Source organism: Numida meleagris, chromosome 3 (assembly GCF_002078875.1).
Source record: "Numida meleagris isolate 19003 breed g44 Domestic line chromosome 3, NumMel1.0, whole genome shotgun sequence".
NCBI classification, from domain to species: Eukaryota; Metazoa; Chordata; class Aves; order Galliformes; family Numididae; genus Numida; species Numida meleagris.
In genome coordinates, this window is record NC_034411.1 from 46,988,410 (window position 1) to 47,005,807 (window position 17,398).

At 40.8% G+C, this 17,398-nt stretch overlaps 1 long non-coding RNA gene across 1 annotated transcript; it reads left to right on the top strand.

Annotated features, from left to right (window-relative positions):
* LOC110395915 lies at window positions 12-14,870 on the top strand. The gene is made up of 4 exons (XR_002436680.1): window positions 12-95; window positions 6,794-6,902; window positions 14,081-14,181; window positions 14,752-14,870. It is a non-coding gene; the product is annotated as an uncharacterized LOC110395915 (long non-coding RNA).

The window sequence follows — 17,398 nt, forward strand, 5'->3', positions numbered from 1 at the left end:
TCCGAGGAAGGTGACAGTTCGTCCCGCCTCGCCTACCAACGTAGCGGGCAGCGTGACTGGGACGCGGCTGCGCAAGCGCAGTCAGTCCCCGCAGGGTAAGGGGGCGGGGAGTATGTTGTTTGCCCACAGAGGGGCGGAGCGGGAAGGAGGCTGTGGCGCTGCGGGGGGGTGGAGTGCGCTGGTGTGTGTGTGGGGGGGGGTGTGCTGGTGATGGAAGGGAGGGCCTGAGAAAGTCCGGTGAAATCATGCAACGGCGGTTATCTAAAATGTGTGTTTCGGGGTGGTTAGCGCTGTAGAAGAGCAGAAGCAGTCCGATGGACTTCTAACTGCAAATATTTCAGTAAAAACTATGAACGCATTTCTCTTCATGTAAAATATGCAGAGCCACGCTCGGACTTATATTATAAGAGCTGTAAATAAGCACATTGGAAAGCCATTTAAAATTAGAACTTCTTTTTTCCTTATCGCAACTGCTTAGACCATTTGTAAATCTCTACAAATGAAGCCTAGCAAATTGTTTTCGTGGCTGATTCTCCACTGTTCTCAGCAGTAGGGCTCCTGTGGTCGCAGAAGATCTGCCCAGCACTGGGTAGGCAGCACAGAAGGAGCATTCAGAGTGCTGACAGCCACGTGGTGGCAGTTTGACTGCTTTATTTCCCAGTGCATGGGTTGCTGTGTGGCCGTTTGGTGTTCCTGCATGAAAATTCGCTTCAAAATCATCACTTAGTCTTATGTTACAACTGTAAATTTACAGTGAAAGGGACAACAACTTCATACTCCCCAGTGTACATCTGTAACCAGAGCAAGATAGCAAGGGAGATGAAGAGGGAATAATCTGCTGAGGATATTCTTTCTAACAGCTGAAAGCGGGTCTGGAGATGTCACGGCTGCCCGTGATTCCCTCGAGGCAGGGGCTGCAGCCCACCTTGTCCCACCCACCCACCAGGAGTACCGCACGAGGGGCACCAGGCACCTCCCTGGGGATGGGCCAAGGCCAGGCCATGCGCGTGCAGTGGGGCAGAGCTGTGGGGAGCTGGAGCCCAGCCCTGCTGGAGCCTCGCTGGTACAGGAGCTGGTGCCCTCAGGCCGGTGTGGGGATCCTGTTAGTCCAAAAAGCTGGAATTTTGGATAATTATGGGTGCAGTTCACCGCAATACCCGTGCTGTGATCTCTGGCTGGGAGAATGGTGCCCAGCACCGTGAGTAATGTGTGTGAGCCTGCCCTCATACGGGGCTTGGCACCGCTGAGGCACACACACAGCCAATCTGGTGCCTTGGAGTTGTCTTGAGAGCCTTTCTGTCTTTTCATGACAAAAAGGTCTCATTAGATGATCTTTTGTTGTTATTATTATTTTTAAATGGAGGCCTTGATTTTCTGGATGTGCCTTTTTGGAAGTTAGCTGTTGACTCAATAAGTGAGAGAATGAGCAATTTCAGCTTTGGAATTAGGAATTTCTGAGGCTGCTATGTTTCACTCCCACATCCTGGCAAGTAGCCATATGCCTGGATAGACAGCTCCCACCAAGGGATGACACCCAGGGTCATGTTGCAAGTTGTGAACATCAGATTTTCCTGTTCTTAATTGGTTCTCTTCAGTGAAAGGAGCTAGAGCGGTTAGAGAACAATTCCCTTAATGGCATCTAGGATGCAGGGGCCACAGAAGTGTTGTGCTGTCAGTCTGGGGCCAGGGAGATTCCCCCACATGGGACCTCAGACGCTGGACTCCTCATACAAGGTTTCTGCACCTGCTGTTGGTGGGAAAGACAGGGACCCACAGTGGGTGCTGCTCTTCCTTCTCCACTTGTTGATACCTGGGTTACACCAGCAGTGGGAAACAGGAAAGAGAAGCCTTCCAGCTGGAATAAACCTCCTTTCCTTTAGTCTCTAACCAAAGGTACTTGGGAATACATAGAATATATACTTTACCCAGCTCACTATGGATCACTTGCCTTTTTATTTTGAGTTTGGATGGCTCTAAAGTTTTGTCTCTGGTCTAGCACTAGTAACATCATGATACCTTACTATCCAGTTGTTGTGATTAGAGATCAAAGAGGTTACATCAGGGCTGTACCCTTATAAAGACTATGCAGGCCATTCACAACAAGGAAGGGCACGATATGTTTCAGGATACTTCTCGTGCTGAAGGTCAGTCTTTCTTAAATGGAAACTGGCTGCAGCTCCTTCCAAAAGGCCTCAGATACAATATAGGCTGTGGCACTTGGCCAGGAACTGGCCTGTATCCACTGGCTCGTCTGATAGAGACTATATGTATGCAGCCTAAAGGGCTACCTCTAAGGATCCATAACTGTTGTCAAATCTAATCCTCAGGCTAGTAATAAGAAAGTGTTATTAATGTCCTGAGGTCTACAACTAGCTATAAAGCTAACAATGAACACTGCTATGCCTTATACCATTATAAATCTGTAAAGCCTTCTTGATGGATCTATCCTGCCAACTCGTATTTTTACAATTCAGGATTTTAAGCCCTCCAAAAGCTCTTTGTTAAGTGAATATTCTTAATTTCTGAAGGAGCTGTAAACTTTTGGCACAGGCTTCTCTTTTGCATCCAGTAGGTGATGAATCATCCAGAGAATTTTCCCAATCTCTTTCAGATTGAAAAACCCATTAAGGATGTAATATTCTAGCAGTATCCATCTTACCTAGCCCTTACCCTAGCTCTCCCAGGAAATGATGACCACCAGAACTTAAGACCCTTCCCACTAAAACCACAAAGAACACTTCTTTCACTTGGACTTCTCTGATACAAATGTATGGCAGCACAAACAATAGCAAACAGAAATGCCTAAACCAAAAGATCATACCAGATTCTCCTGCAGGAAAAAAAATGAAAAAAAAAATCACAAAAATCACAGATTGCAGTCAAGTCACTCACCCGTTATTAGAAACTCTTCGAACAGCATACACTTTAAGAATCCACGTAGAAATAGCAGACAACAATCTGTGCTTCAGCAAGTTTTGTTCACAGGCTAACAGCTGTGAATCTCTTAGTTCTCATCTTTTAATTAACTGTTGTATTTATATATTATGCATTTCTTCTCCAGGATTTGTATTTGTGCTTTGGTTTGCTGTTTTTTTTGTTGTTTTTGTTATTGTTGTTGTTAATGATTGTGGTTTTTAAAGACTATGAATAAAAAGCACTTGTGAAAGTGAACTTCATTTATCATTTTATCTGGATGTCATCATAAAATTAGTAAGCAGGAGAGGAACCTTTCTGCTTTCAAAAGAGGGGAAAATACAGTGGCACCGAGAGGGTGTTTGTTCTGCATTATGATTTCTGCCCAAGTCTCTGTTTTTCCCTCACTTCCATTCTGTAGGAAATATCTTCCTTCATTCTCAGGATAAATGAGCTCTATTTTGAAATAAGGGTCAAGAGCAAGTGGAAGAATGCCCATTTCTATTCAGCAGCTAATAACTAAGGATTCTAGTGATTAGTACCTAGTAATTTCCCTCCTGTTCTAAAGAACATGAATGCATGAAAGAAGATAATTGCCATTTAATTTAATGAAATAGAAAGGAACAGTATAAAGGGAGGAAAACGTGACATAAAAAAAGACTGTGTGGGGTTTTTTTTTGACCACACTTGAGAACACAGCCTTTCTTCTTTGTGGATACAAACTCCACTTTGCTCTCAATAGCAACTCTTAAATCCCAGAAAAAGTAAGCAAATAAAAGCAGAGGACATACAGCTTTGGAAGAAGTTTCTTTTTTGAGGGAGGATAGAGAAGAGAGAACAACATGGTAGTCAACATACAATAGTTTAGAGTTCTTTCCACTGATATTTTAATTGAAAAGGCAAGCAGAAGTGTTCTAAAAGAAATCTAAATTGTACTTTTCTCCAAATTGACTGTGGCAGCAGGAAGTGTGAATGGTTGCAGCGCAAGAATAAAATGGAGGGCAGATGTACTGTATTCCTTGTGCAACAATGACTGTACATTGTGCTGAAGAGCTAACTGAGCCTCTGTGTGCCTCAGCGAATTAGGTAAAGGAACACTCGCTGTGTTAATTGGTTACTTAAGTAATAAGAGAAATCTTTTGAGTTCTATAGATAAAATCACCATATAGAGGAGGTGAAAAAAATGAACCACAGCAGAGGCACAGTCTATAGTCTATAGAGGCTTCAGTCTATTTCAGATCAGTAAACTCACAGTCAGGATTCTGTACACTGGTAGGAAATTATGTTTGTAGGTTCAATTCTACCCAACTTCCATGGTGTTTAGCATTTCAAAGTAATTTAGCTATCATAGTGGGGTTTTCTAAGTGTTTATCACAGAATTGCTGCCATCCACATCTACAATACTGCTTCAGGAAGGAGTAGAAGATTTAAATATTTTTCAGAGATCTGCAAAGAACAGAGTATTTTTGTTTGCCAAAAGCAATCATGTAAGCCAGTAGGCTAACTCCCCAGCATGCGCAAAACAATACCACACAGCCACGGGATTACAAGCCTCTCATTTTTCGCTTCATCTTCAGGGCTTTGCTTCTGTTTCCTCAAAAGAAAAAAGTTGAATATATCACTCATGTCCTTCTGCCTCTTAACACAGCATCTCCTGGAGGAGCCCATCTACACCCCACAGGATAAAGCTCTTTGGGCCATCTGTCTCAGCTCACGTGTACACACAGTTCTCGCGTGCCCTTGTCCATCTGCTGCACAGCTGAGCTGCGTGCTGGTTTTGTGGAAAGCAGGTGACGCACCTGACCTCAGGACTGACAGTAGCAGCTGATCAGTTGCTGATGGGAGTTAAGCGCATCTCCCTTCTTCCAAGAGAAGAGGACGGTTAAAAAGACTATCTAAATATAGAGCAGGAAAAAAAAAATAACCATGTCATTGCATCTAGGACATTGCTGGAGTTACAATCTAGGATTTAGAATCCAGTTCTTGAAGTTATTTAAATATATACATAATAAGGTTATTTCACTGCTTTAATATTGCTCTTAGGAGCCTTGGTTTTTTTTTTTACGTGATAAAAATTGCATAAATGAAAAGTTTGCAGTTTCTGAGATGAAGCAACCCCTCTAATAAGACAGAAATTAAATAAGTAAAATATTTATTATAAAATCATTAAAGGCATTTGGAAATTTAGATTTAAAATATAGATATTTATTAAATAGTGACACTGGGTTAGAGAAGAGCTGAAGGACAATCATGGCACAGGTTTCAGACATTATGTATATTTTCTTCACAGTTTTTTTTGGCTGACAAAAATCTTCATTTTCACACTCTAGGAAGAGAGAGTTTGAATTCATAGCTGACTATGACATGGAGATTAAACCAATCAAAACTCTCTTTTATGCAAAATTCTTCTGTGTGGTCTGCACTGTGGGTTAAAAGACATTCAAAGTGAAATTGAAGGAAAAATGTAGTCTTCAGGGACAATTTTCCTTTGGCCATTTCCCTTTTAAAGAAGAGAAAAGTAGTCCATGCATCTTCTGTCAAAGAAAATATGAATTTCACCAGTGATCAGGGTGTTATTTCCTTGATTTATAAAATGAGAGATACACTAAGACCTGCAGTACTCAGACCACAAACCAGTGTATTTAAGTAATACACATGAAAATTCACCAATAAATGTTTTCCTTAAGTTTAACAAGGTTTGACCTTAAAATTAGTTCATAAAGACTGATGTTGCTTCATGAAAGATTAATAACAGTTCTCTTCAGAGTAGCACTGTACTTAATTATCTGTCCAGATTTCATCCACTTGGATTCTTGCACTGACTCAGGAAAACCATTTAGTTTTGCACAGTGGTTAGAGGTGTGTTCCGCATCATGCAGCATTTGTTCTTATTCTGAGCTTAGGAAAGAGGTAGTGTTGATTCTTGTACTGAGCAGCCCATAAAACAGCCAAGGAGACGCTACAAAGCTGTCAGCACACTACCTTGTGCTTCAGAGTAGTTACATGTTATCTCCACATTGTTAGTGCCAAGCAGTACAAGACAAGGATGTTTCTAACTACAGTGGATGATGTAGTAAGACAAAAGAAGCTCACGTGGCACTACATCACAAGGGAATTTCAGGAAAGCAGTTCTCTCCCAGGCAGCAGATCTGGCTGCCTTGCTCTGCTTATGCAATGGGATCTGGTCACTTATATTTGAGATATACGTCAAGAGCCCAGAAGCCTCCAGCCTCCTGTTCCCTGGTGCAGTGTGCACCCCTGGAGCAAGTCTCTTGCCTCTTGCATTTGGTCTGGTGGAAAGGAGCCTGAAGTATCCTGGACATGACCTCTTTGGCCTGGGGCATTAACTTGCTAAGGCAGCAACCTTAACCAATGAGAAAGAATAATCTTTCTGGATATAAACATCCTTGTGCTCCCAATAATATATACACATATGCTTGTGCATAAACCATGTTTACGCATGTCTTTGGCCAAAAGTGCTCCGAGAGGTTTTGATTTTGATTTGCTTTGTTCTAAAGTGTTCTCCTTCATAATGTCCCATCTGTGAGCTGTTCGTACCTCTTGGTTGGAACTGGTGGCATCCACCTTCTCTGACTGGGGAAGTGAGTCAGCAGAAATGACCATGCATTGCTGAATGCAGGAGAAAAGCAATTTGTCACCCAATAAAACAATGAAATATTACATCTCACAGCCCTACATGAACAAAAATAAGTCTTTGTAATTGAGGAGGTAATTGGTGCAGAGAAATGGGAAAACAGGCTTTTATTTGAAAAATGATTGTGAGAGAAAATAACAGGGCCAGAGCAAAATAAATTTTTTACTACCTTTTTTTTTTTCCAACAAAGTATTACTTTTCACTTACTTTGGTTTGTTTCTCTAGGCAATAGGAACAGGATGTAAAAAGGTTGCAGAAATATTCTGGTAAGATGCTTATGGACCCGTGGATGTTCCTAAGAGATGAAGTCCTGAGTGTGCAGCACAGATGGAAGGTGATAAATGATTAAGATGTTATAGGATATAAATAACAGTACTATCATGTTGTGTGTAGAGATGTCAGCAGAAGCAGGAATGCTTCTAAGCATCTTGTTTATGGACAGTCACAAGTTTCAAGAGTTCTGGTCCTTGCCCAAAGCACCCCATCTATATCAGGGCACTGGGAGTACTGCCAGCATAAACTGCCCCTGCCCAGCCTCACAAGACAGAGCCGGCCCCACGCTGAGCTCAGTGCATCAACATGGTGTCAGGAGACTTGAGAATAGCAGACAAATATTGCTGGTAACACCCTAAAGGCTGTGTTTTTGAGAAGAGAAGGCTCTGGGGAGACCTCACTGTGGCCTTCCAATACTTGAAGGGAGTGTATAAACAGGAGGGGGAACAGTTGTTCACAAGGGTGGATAGCAATAGGACAAGGGGGAATGGTTTTAAACTGAGACAGAGGAGATTTAGGTTGGATATTAGGAGGAACTTTTCCACTCAAAGAGTGATGACGCACTGGAACAGGTTGCCCAAGGAGGTTGTAGATGCCTCATCCCTGGAGGCATTCAAGGCCAGGCTGAATGTGGCTCTGGGCAGCCTGGTCTAGTGGTTGGCGACCCTGCACTCAGCAGGGGAGTTGAAACTCGATGATCTCTGAGGTCCTTTTCAACCCAGGCCATTCTGTGATTCTATGATTCTATGTCTTATTTTCAGAGAGCCATATAGAAGTTATCAGCTAAAAGGGATTTAGTCCCAGAGTTTTGTTTTTCTTTGCTACTTTGGTAATTCCAGGAGAGTTGTCCACAACTGCTGGTGTTATTTCAAAATTTTGCTACTTGTTCTTAAGTCTAATGAACACAATAGTTTGAGTTGAGTGATGGGGAAAATCAGCGGGCAGCATCTGCACCAAGCAAACCGTCATATTCTCCCAAGATTTTTTGCCCCAGTTTCTTGCGAGTGATGATCTTTCCTAGGATGCTCCTGCCCCGGCAGTCACATTGTCCAGTTCTGCCTAATTCTGCTTCTGCAGAAACAGTGCGGCTCCCTCTGGAGCCATGCATGCTCTGGAGCCATTTCCCATTTATGACTTGTGTTTCCGAGAGATTCCAGAGAAGTTAATGTTATGGCAAGCAAGATAACATTAATTTGAATGATCACTAAGCTATCCGTAATGTAAAGTAACATAAGGTACAATCTGCTCCAAAGTGGTCCTTATTATTTTTTCTTCAAATCGAGACACTTTCCTGTCTTGTAGTCCTAAAGTGCTACATGCTAAACAAACAGCTTTCTCCTTTAAAGCCAAGTTCCAGTGCACAATTACTGTAATTGGTGTAGGTATCATACACTTCTGTCCATAGAGTAAGAACTTCATCTAATGAAAATTACCCCATAAACTATATAAAGAAGTGATACTCTTTAGCAGCTCTGAATGCAGACTGCCTTTAAGAAAAGGTTTCTGAATATATTATATACACTATGGAATTAAAAATAGCCCCAAACTGAATAACAGCTTCCTCTCACTCACATTTCATATCTCCAACCAAACCAGTTAAAATGTGCAAAAGGAAAAGAAAGTTTAACTTCAACATTTACAACCAGGAAATGTTAAGAGGCTCTTCCATAGCACCCCTCAGAGATCTACGCTCTCAAAACATACTCTGTCACCTCAAGGAGCCAGAGTGAACCCTGCTCCTGCAGCATCAGGTCTTCCTTGCAGCAATAAATAGACCTGTATGTCTCACTCTTCACCTTTGGGGATCTTAAACTAGAAAGGATATACAGTAGTAGAAAGCATAGCTGTAATGCACAGAAAACATATGTAATGTTCCTTTAATAGAGTGGTAGTCCTTCTGAGTATTTACTGTGCAGATCTTTTTTTAGGAGTTATTTATTCATGAAGCTTTTACTGCATTAGAAATGAATAAACAAAATTAAAAATGAAGTAGACAACTGAAGCTGAAGGCTATCTTCTGAGCTTGTATCCCTGAATACCTTACCCTCCTCCTCGATTTCTAAAAAGAAAACTGAGGGCACAAACTTAAAAGCTCTCTTCAATGAGAGTGGAATTAGGCGTATGTCCAAATACTCTTTGGGATTAGGTTCTACATGTTGTGTCTTTAGACTATGTGCATGTAGCCACAAAATGGAAGCAAATAGGGTAGATTTTTAATGCAAATTTAGGCTGAGTTAGAAAAAAGACTGAAACGTCACATAAATTATTTGAATGGCACGTACTAAATTGGATACTATGAAGAAAGAATGATGTGCAGATTTGTTTCCTCTGTTGACAGTGGTTGGAATTTAGAGAAAAATAAAAGCCAGGTAGGAAATAAGATGTTCATTTAGGCCAAGAGATCTAATAATACATTCAGAAAATACATTTTCCTGTGATTTGAACACAGCGCAAGAAAGACAAACTCAGTGCAAGTACCATTTAGAAATCAGAAGTACAACAGGAATTAAGATGCTTCCTATATAACACTAGCAAGTGTCTGCTGAATTTAAATAATGACATGGAAGTCAATCTCTGCCCATTTCTGTAGTGACAATTAGCAGCTGTTAAATCAATTGAGATGGTTTGGGGGTAATTTATTGGGAACTTACAATTTGCAGCTGAAGAAAAAAGCTCAGTGAAGATGAAAAAGAGTCTTTTTAGAGATTGTTGCCAAGAAAAAGGAGAATAAAAACAAGTGCACGCTGTTGCTATCAAAATGATGCCCGCTAGAATAAAAATAAATATGCCACAAAATTAATATGTTCTCACACAAGAGGTGTGTACAAATGACTTGAAAACCATGAAGGCACTTTACCTTCAGTTCGTCATTGTGAATATACAGATATTCTCTAAATAATACAACTAACTGCTATTTAGAATTTTTTCCTTAAGTGAATTGTCTTAATTCAGCAAACTTTACAAATTCATTTTCATACTCAGCAAATTACATATATACTTTTTGATTTACAGGATGATGGCAGAATACCTCAGCCATATGTTCTTCCTGTTCCTTCATCCATTGCAAATCAAGTTTCACAAGTCACCTTATGAGTTACAATTAATAGCCTATAAATTCAGTTTACACACATGACGGGATTAGTGTTTCCATAAGGAGCCCACCTTCATGACCAAGTTGGGTAGTTATGCACGCATGATCCATCTGCCTAATGATCACTCCATCTTCCACCTATGGTGATCACCTCTCTTTAGTCCCCAGGGCAAATCCCATCCTATGGCTGGCCCATCATGATGCCAGCTGGGCACCTGATTGTCACTGATGGTTATTTTGTTTGCTTCTCAACGTGGTTATTCATATAGTCCTACTTCTTCTATTCAGCTACAGACCTTCAAAAAGTTGAACAAATATAATAATAACAATAACTGAGACTTTTTCAAACTTCGTTCAATTTTATTTTCCAGTTTCAGACAGAATAGTTTCTGGTATCTGGGGAGTAGGAGGGGTGTTACATCAGTAGATAGAGTAAATACAGCAGCTTTTTCTCCTTAGACAACTAAGATAAAGTGTTCTGCAATTTACCATATGTGAGGTTCTTCTCTGTGTTTTGTTCATTGCTTCTGGCCTTCCTTTTTGGTCATTTTCAGTTCAACTCCCTGGCTACAGACAACAAGTAAGATTTTCTAGAAAAACTAATGGGCTTAGGTGCATCATTTTTCTTAATGTCCAAATCATAGCATATGAGAGGGTCTGAAATTTGAGAGCATTTTTACTCCAGTGTTTATAAAATATCAGGGCCTATTTGTGTCTTATATCTATGTTTTGCTTTGTAAGCACAAAAAAATTTATAACAGCAAAATGTGAAATCAAATATGCTTTCGGGCTTAGGTGAATAATTTAAATTACAAAAGTATGAGGGCTGAAAAATTGCTGTGAAGTTTCCGAGTGGCCAGATTTGCTTGTTATCAACAGCTACCAGTGACATGCAGAAAATGACAAATAGCTTGTCTTCTGTTCAGTATGTTTAAATTTGGCATAGTGATGTGTGTCCGTGCTTTTGGTTCTGTAGCATCACCAATTATTCAATAAGTAAATGTAGACTTTCTCAGCTTTGATTCCACAGGACTTCGGCAGGTGACACAAGCTACCACCTGGCTCCTTCATTATTTATGATTTCCCTTCCAAAGACAGGGACAAGCAAATGTCTTTTGCACCATAACTTGAAAATCATCCTAGCAGTGTGTCGCAAGCTCTACAAAGTGTTCCTGGTTTCAGCAACATTCTGAGTGTCATCCTGATCACCATGACGTAGGGTAGCGTAGCATAGCATAGCATAGCATAATGTAGGGAAAAAAATGATTTGGCAGCTTGCAAGACCTGTAGGTCAACATCTAATATGTCTTGCCAAGACCAACAGGCTGGAAACATCTGAGCAGTGGTGTAGCATGGCCCCTCTCATGAAGTTACCACCACTCTTCATCCAGGAGGAGGTCTGCCTGAGCCTGCTGTTGGGCAGATATGTATAGCTGTGTTTCCAGCTCTATTTATTTTCAATGTGCTATCAAAGAAGAATATTCATTAGAACAAGAACTATATACCAAACTAATACAGCAAAGGACTGCTGATCCATTACAGGGATTTGAACGCCAGCTACATTGTCATCAGTACCAGCATGGTACTGTAATGGTCATGAGGTGCTTCAGAGAAGTACTTGAGCTTACAATAATCACAGCAGGATTAACTGCTGGGATCTGGGATACAAAAACTGGCTGAGATCTGACCCATATCAGTCTCAAAAAAGGAGGATTATCAGTATCGTATAAGAAGGGCATGCAGGAGAACGAATACCCAAGTACAGTGTTTGAAGGCTCATGAGCTAATGTGTGAACCAAATGTGAGCCATAAATCATAAGTGGATTGGAGAAATAAAGAAAATATTACCTCGTTATCTAATGGGCGGCAAAAGGCAGATAGCTGTTGCAAATGCAAGACAGAAAGCATTTTATTACACCTACTGAGAACCAGCATGCATAATCAATGCATTTAAGCTGCTGGATCACTTGGACCTTAGCCATTTTGTCAGCAATGCTGGTGTTATGCTTAATGTTTCTTATTCTGCCTTAATGATGGCAATCTGATGATAAATCCAGTGTTAAGCAGGGTTGCGTAGCTAGACAAGAGTAAAAAAAATCTGATTCTGGAGGAACTCAGATTTGAAGCATCGTAAGGACCGAGCAGTTACATCTCGTGGCTAAGGAGCCAGGTACCCAGGTGAGGGGCAGGTTCTCAGCATCTCTTAACTGGCTGTGGGCCAGTGAGACAGTGCAGCCATTTGACCAGAGAGAAATCACAGAGAAGAAGCAATTAATGTGTCACCAAACCACAGCAGCATACTGTCAGGGAAGTGAGAGAAAAGAGAGTTATTGCAATGATCCTAATAGATCTTGAAGTAATGAAATGCTTCCAGAAATGCTTTGCCTAGCTAGAAAGTCAAAGTGATAAAGTCTGCTTGGAAATGCTGTTATCAAGGCAATTCCTCATGAGGACTATAAATAAAAGAAGTACATAAAAGAAACATATGCACTCAGATATTGTTCTTGTTTTTATTAAAGAAGATGACGGAACACATGTAAACACTTATTAAGAACTATTTTATATTTTCTCTGAACTAGGCTGTTATAGTGCAAATGTGGTTTTTTATGTGCTGATATTTTGAACAAAAGCATTAAACAGTGTGCAGCTGTGTTGGAACTAGACGATCTTTAGGTCTCTTCCAGCTCAAGTCACCTTATGATTCTATGAAATAGTGAAGTTTGCATGTCATACCTGAATATCAGCTTGTTTATTGCGTATTAATTTCTTAGAGTAACAGCTACGTATGAAAAGTAAATACTGTATTGCCTAGTATTGTATGTGATGTTTCATTGGCTGAACCATTGGGTTCAGCCCGAAGCTTGGAAAGTGTGAAAATTGCACAGATATAAATATGTTGGCTGTAAGCGGGGTTGTAAAAATCCATGGCTGCTCCTCTTTCTTTTTTTTTTTCTGTCACAGATTTTTTTTTTTCTACTGCTGCTTACAGTATGCAGTGCATTTCCTATATCTTTTCATTTCTGTGTCAGCATAATACAAATCCAAACCATGTTTTCTTCATCCTGTCAATCAGTTCACTCACTTTGCTCAATCCTTGGTGTTTATGCTACAATGCAGGCAAGACTGATACAATCTCAGAGAGGGGAAAGCCGTGACATCGCGGTCCCTTTGAAGCCACTCACATCTCTGCAGCTTGCAGTGCCTCAAATCGCAGATCCACTCTGAGATGTGCCTATTCTTCTAATCATTCCTTCTCTGTGTTCATTTACACATGTGTGTACAGTAAAAGGAATGAAAGGAATCTGTCTGACGTTAGTGGTTTTCAGGCAGACTATCTGCTCAGAACAAATGTAAATGCATAAAGAAGATGCAAAGTAGAAAATGAGATAATTTCATTTAAAGGTCACCTTGAAATCCTGCTTATCTTTAAGGTTTTCCACTCTATCATTCCTTATTTGCTATCCCAATGACTTCAAAATTAGGTATTTATGGAAGCTGATAATGTGTCTTGTACACAGTGTAACCTAAATGGGAAAAGACTGTAAATGGCAAAAGTAACTTTCTGCCTAAGTCAGTGTACCACTTTGATCCGTTAATTTTGGGGACAATTTTTTTTTTTTGGGGGGGGGGAATTCGATATGTTCTTTGAAATGCGTCAGACATTTGTTACATGTGACTTGATTGCTAAACTGGCATTTGCAAAACCTCTGTCGAGTCTTTAATCAAGTGTAAAATAATAATATTTTTGGGGAAGACTGCTAGCCTTTCCTGTCTCTGACATTTGCGATTTTTAATGTGACTTTATTTTTCTTTTTTTGTTGTACAAAATGTCTGGAAGGGAAATATGTGGTGAAATGAAGGACACAAATAACAACTGGTAAATACAGAGCAGTTTTCTTCAGTATCACTGTAGTTATTGGAGAAAATTTCAGAGATTAGTATGTAGTTACAGGTTGCCCTGCAGATTTGTCATACTGCAGTCTGAGAGTGAACTTTTGGTCTTCCTGAGTTGCTCTTTCCTTTTGTAACTAAATTTTGCAGTGTAAGGGCTTACTGACTCACAGCTCCAGTATGGAAGACTGGTTGGCAGAAAGAGCAGGAATACCTTTTTCTCATCAGCACAGCAAAGACTTTCTTTCCATGTGCAGGTTTTACCGGTTTTCTGTGGTACCAGATTGGATTCCTGCAGGTGGCTTTACACAAGATAGCATCTCTCCCTTCACACTTCTGCAATGGAAGTCCCTGTCTGGTGAGTCCAGCCGGAGAAGTTCATACCAACATTTCCAATTGAACTCATGTTTTAAACGGGGAGTCTGAAGCTCTGAAATGGTAGCCCTTTGAATCTGAAATGCTTTCCCATTTTTGGCTTGATGGTGAGCAAGCTTGTTGGTGTGCAGATCCCAGCACAAATTTATCTATTTTTTCAGCTTGCTTCTTAGGGGATTATTTCAGGGAAGTCAGAGGATTTCAAGGCAAGAGAGCTAGCTTTATCAAAATTAATTGAGCTGGGTAGAATCAGCGTGTGGAAGAATGCATCATAAATATTGTGCAGCATTTTGGCCTAGAGGGCACCATAAGTACATTTTTGCAGTTAAGAAATAGGTAAATACAGGAGTGGCTTGGAACATTACCCAGGAGTGAATATCCACCCTGCCTTACACTGAAGACAGTCATATGGCTTCTCATTCACTCTTAGTGAGCGCTTCCCCACAACCAGAAAGACAAAACTCCCACACAATGGGGAGCCCCAGGTTAGGGCACATGCCTCTTTCTGTAGCGATGGGAAATAAGGTGCTTTCAGCTGCTGTGTGTTGTTTAGATGGCATGCCTTCATGGAAGAGAAACCATATGGGAGATGAGTTCTTCAGGAAAAGCCAGGCTCTGTCCGTTCAGGAGCAGTCTGATCCCTCTCTTTGGCAGTCTTCACAGAGAACTTCTATTGAGGTGTTTTTTTTTTTTTTTTTTTGTAATACGATTCTGTAAAGCAATCAGTTGTTTATTTAAAAAATGTAGAAAGAATCAATTTTATCTTATTAACAGCTCTGCTAGGCAGAGATTGAAACTTCTGAATGTATGAATAAACCCAGCCTATTCATCACATCATGGAGCCTATAATCCTTAGAGAGTGTCAAAAATCCACAAGACGTCCCTGAGTGCTGAATTTTGCATTGATTTGGATCTCACACTTATTTGAGAAATGTTTGAAATCATAACGAGGCAGACAGTTCTCTCCTGACTAAACGTCTGAGGTATTTTGGTTATTTTAAAAAGATGTGATGTCTCCTCAGTCTGTGAAACACACTCAGGATTCTGTGACATGAGACAGGGCATGAGCAGGAGGTGGACAACTAGCAATAGAAGCCTTCACATTCCTGGAGATACCTGTGGCCAAGGGACACGTATGCCTGCCATAAAAAGAGCAGAGGAGAGCAGACCAATATAACTATAAGATGGTTATTGTTATGTGTGTAGACGCTATTGCTCAATTCAAAGTATTGCAGAAATGAGTCCTAAATTTCATGGGTTAATCCTATTTAATTTTAATGGATCTCATGGTACAAGGAACTGAACAGCTGATCAGTCAGACCATTCTGAAGCTCCATATATGCTGACATCGATCCATTAATGTTCATTTTGTAGCTCCTGAAGCAAATAAGAGTAAGTATTAAAAACTGTTTAAAATGGCGTTTCTTTGTTTCTTAGCAGATAGAGTGACTTAATAGCTTAAATATAAGAAAGGGTGGAAATGACAGTGTAGCTGGTACTTTTCTTAAATGAAAACCAATGAGAGGCATTTGCTTTGCTAGGAGAAGAGGAGAAAATATACCAAATATATTAGGAAGATTAAAACCCCTGTTTCAACTGAACGAGCCTGCTACATGATGGCTGAAAACACAATCAAATATTTCACTGTCTGTTACAGGATACCTGTGCATATTTTGTATGCATACTGTGTATATACAGAAGGTGGCTTCTGTAAATCATGAAAGGAAAGCCTTTGAATGAGCAGAATAGAACAGATTACCGAGAACTCATAAAATAGCCAGTACGTGTGTTAAGTGACTTCAGACAGGACAACATGAACTTTCCACTTGTTTCTGAGATGTAATAAAATTACAGTTTTAGAGGCATTGATCCTTGCAGAATAGCTTTAAATCTGCCCAGTATTGTAGCTGGAGAGGCTGCACAGTTAAAAAGCTAACCTGACTTTCCTCTTGGTAGGAGGCGGTAGAGCGAGGACCTGTTTTGACAAACCAAAAGTAGGGGCTTGTTAAGTCTGGTTTCCAGCCTTCTGTCCTTGCTTCTGCAAACCACCTCCTTTTCAAATGGTTTTGCTCTTACCTCTTTACAGCTGACTAGATCTTTCCCAGCAGATGATTCTCTGATGAAAGAGGCCATGTTGTTGAAATAGAAACATTTAACAGGAGTATGCCTGTTGCTGAAAGAAAAATATATATCTTTTTGGGCAAATACTGGAAAAGAACCTCCATTTTAAGCTGATGATTGATTTCGTTTGAAGTAAAAATAGTGTTACACTGTGCTTCATAGTGTAAAATGTTTAAACTGAAATAGGAATAAAACATTTTTTATACTATCAAAATAAAATATTTCAATCAATCTCTATGTGATTTTTGAATTTTGTTTCATGGGAGACTGAAAATTGTTCACTCCATTTCAGGGAAGAAAATACTCAACATCACGTAACCTCCCATGGAAAGCCAGTGTTGCTTACAGCCTAGCTCCAACTATTCTCTGCTATTGCCCTGATCCCCTGCCTGTCTGATGGCAGCCCCTCTCTGCACAAAATGCAGTCCTGCGCAGTGCCACAGGGATGGCTGCCTGATGCTGAAGGCCCCTTGTGTTCAGAAACATGGGACAACAGTGACACTGGGAGCATGGGTTGATGGTGCAGTGAGCGGTGCTGGTTCTATGGGCAGGAACAAATTTGGGATGGCATATGCTGACACCTCCCTGGGGTGTGAGCCTTTGTTCATAGAGCAGCAAAAACAAAATGGCAATTCCATCTGGTCTGCTGGGGCTGTTGGGACACATCAGGCTGTCTGTGTGGGTGACACCTGGAAATGTCACTAGAGAGAAAAGGTAGCGTGAAGGCCCTGTGGTCCCACTGCCTTTTTGGGCTTCCAGGAACCCTTCCCAAAGTGTGCAAGCATGCCAGCTGTTTTCTCATGAGTTCCAGATCCCTGTCAACTGCCCTCCTATCCTTTCAGTTAAGCCATCATTGGAATCATTTGCTGGCACAGGTTGCCCAGAGAAGCTATGGATGCCCCATCCCTGGAGGTGTTCAAGGCCAGGTTAGATGGAGCCCTGGGCAACCTGAGCTGGTGGTTGGCCACCCTGCCCATGGCAAGGGATTGGAACTGGAAGGTCTTTAAGGTCCTTTCCAAACGAAGACATTCTATGATTTTATAATTCTATGATTCTGTGATTCTGTGTTGCAGGATCAC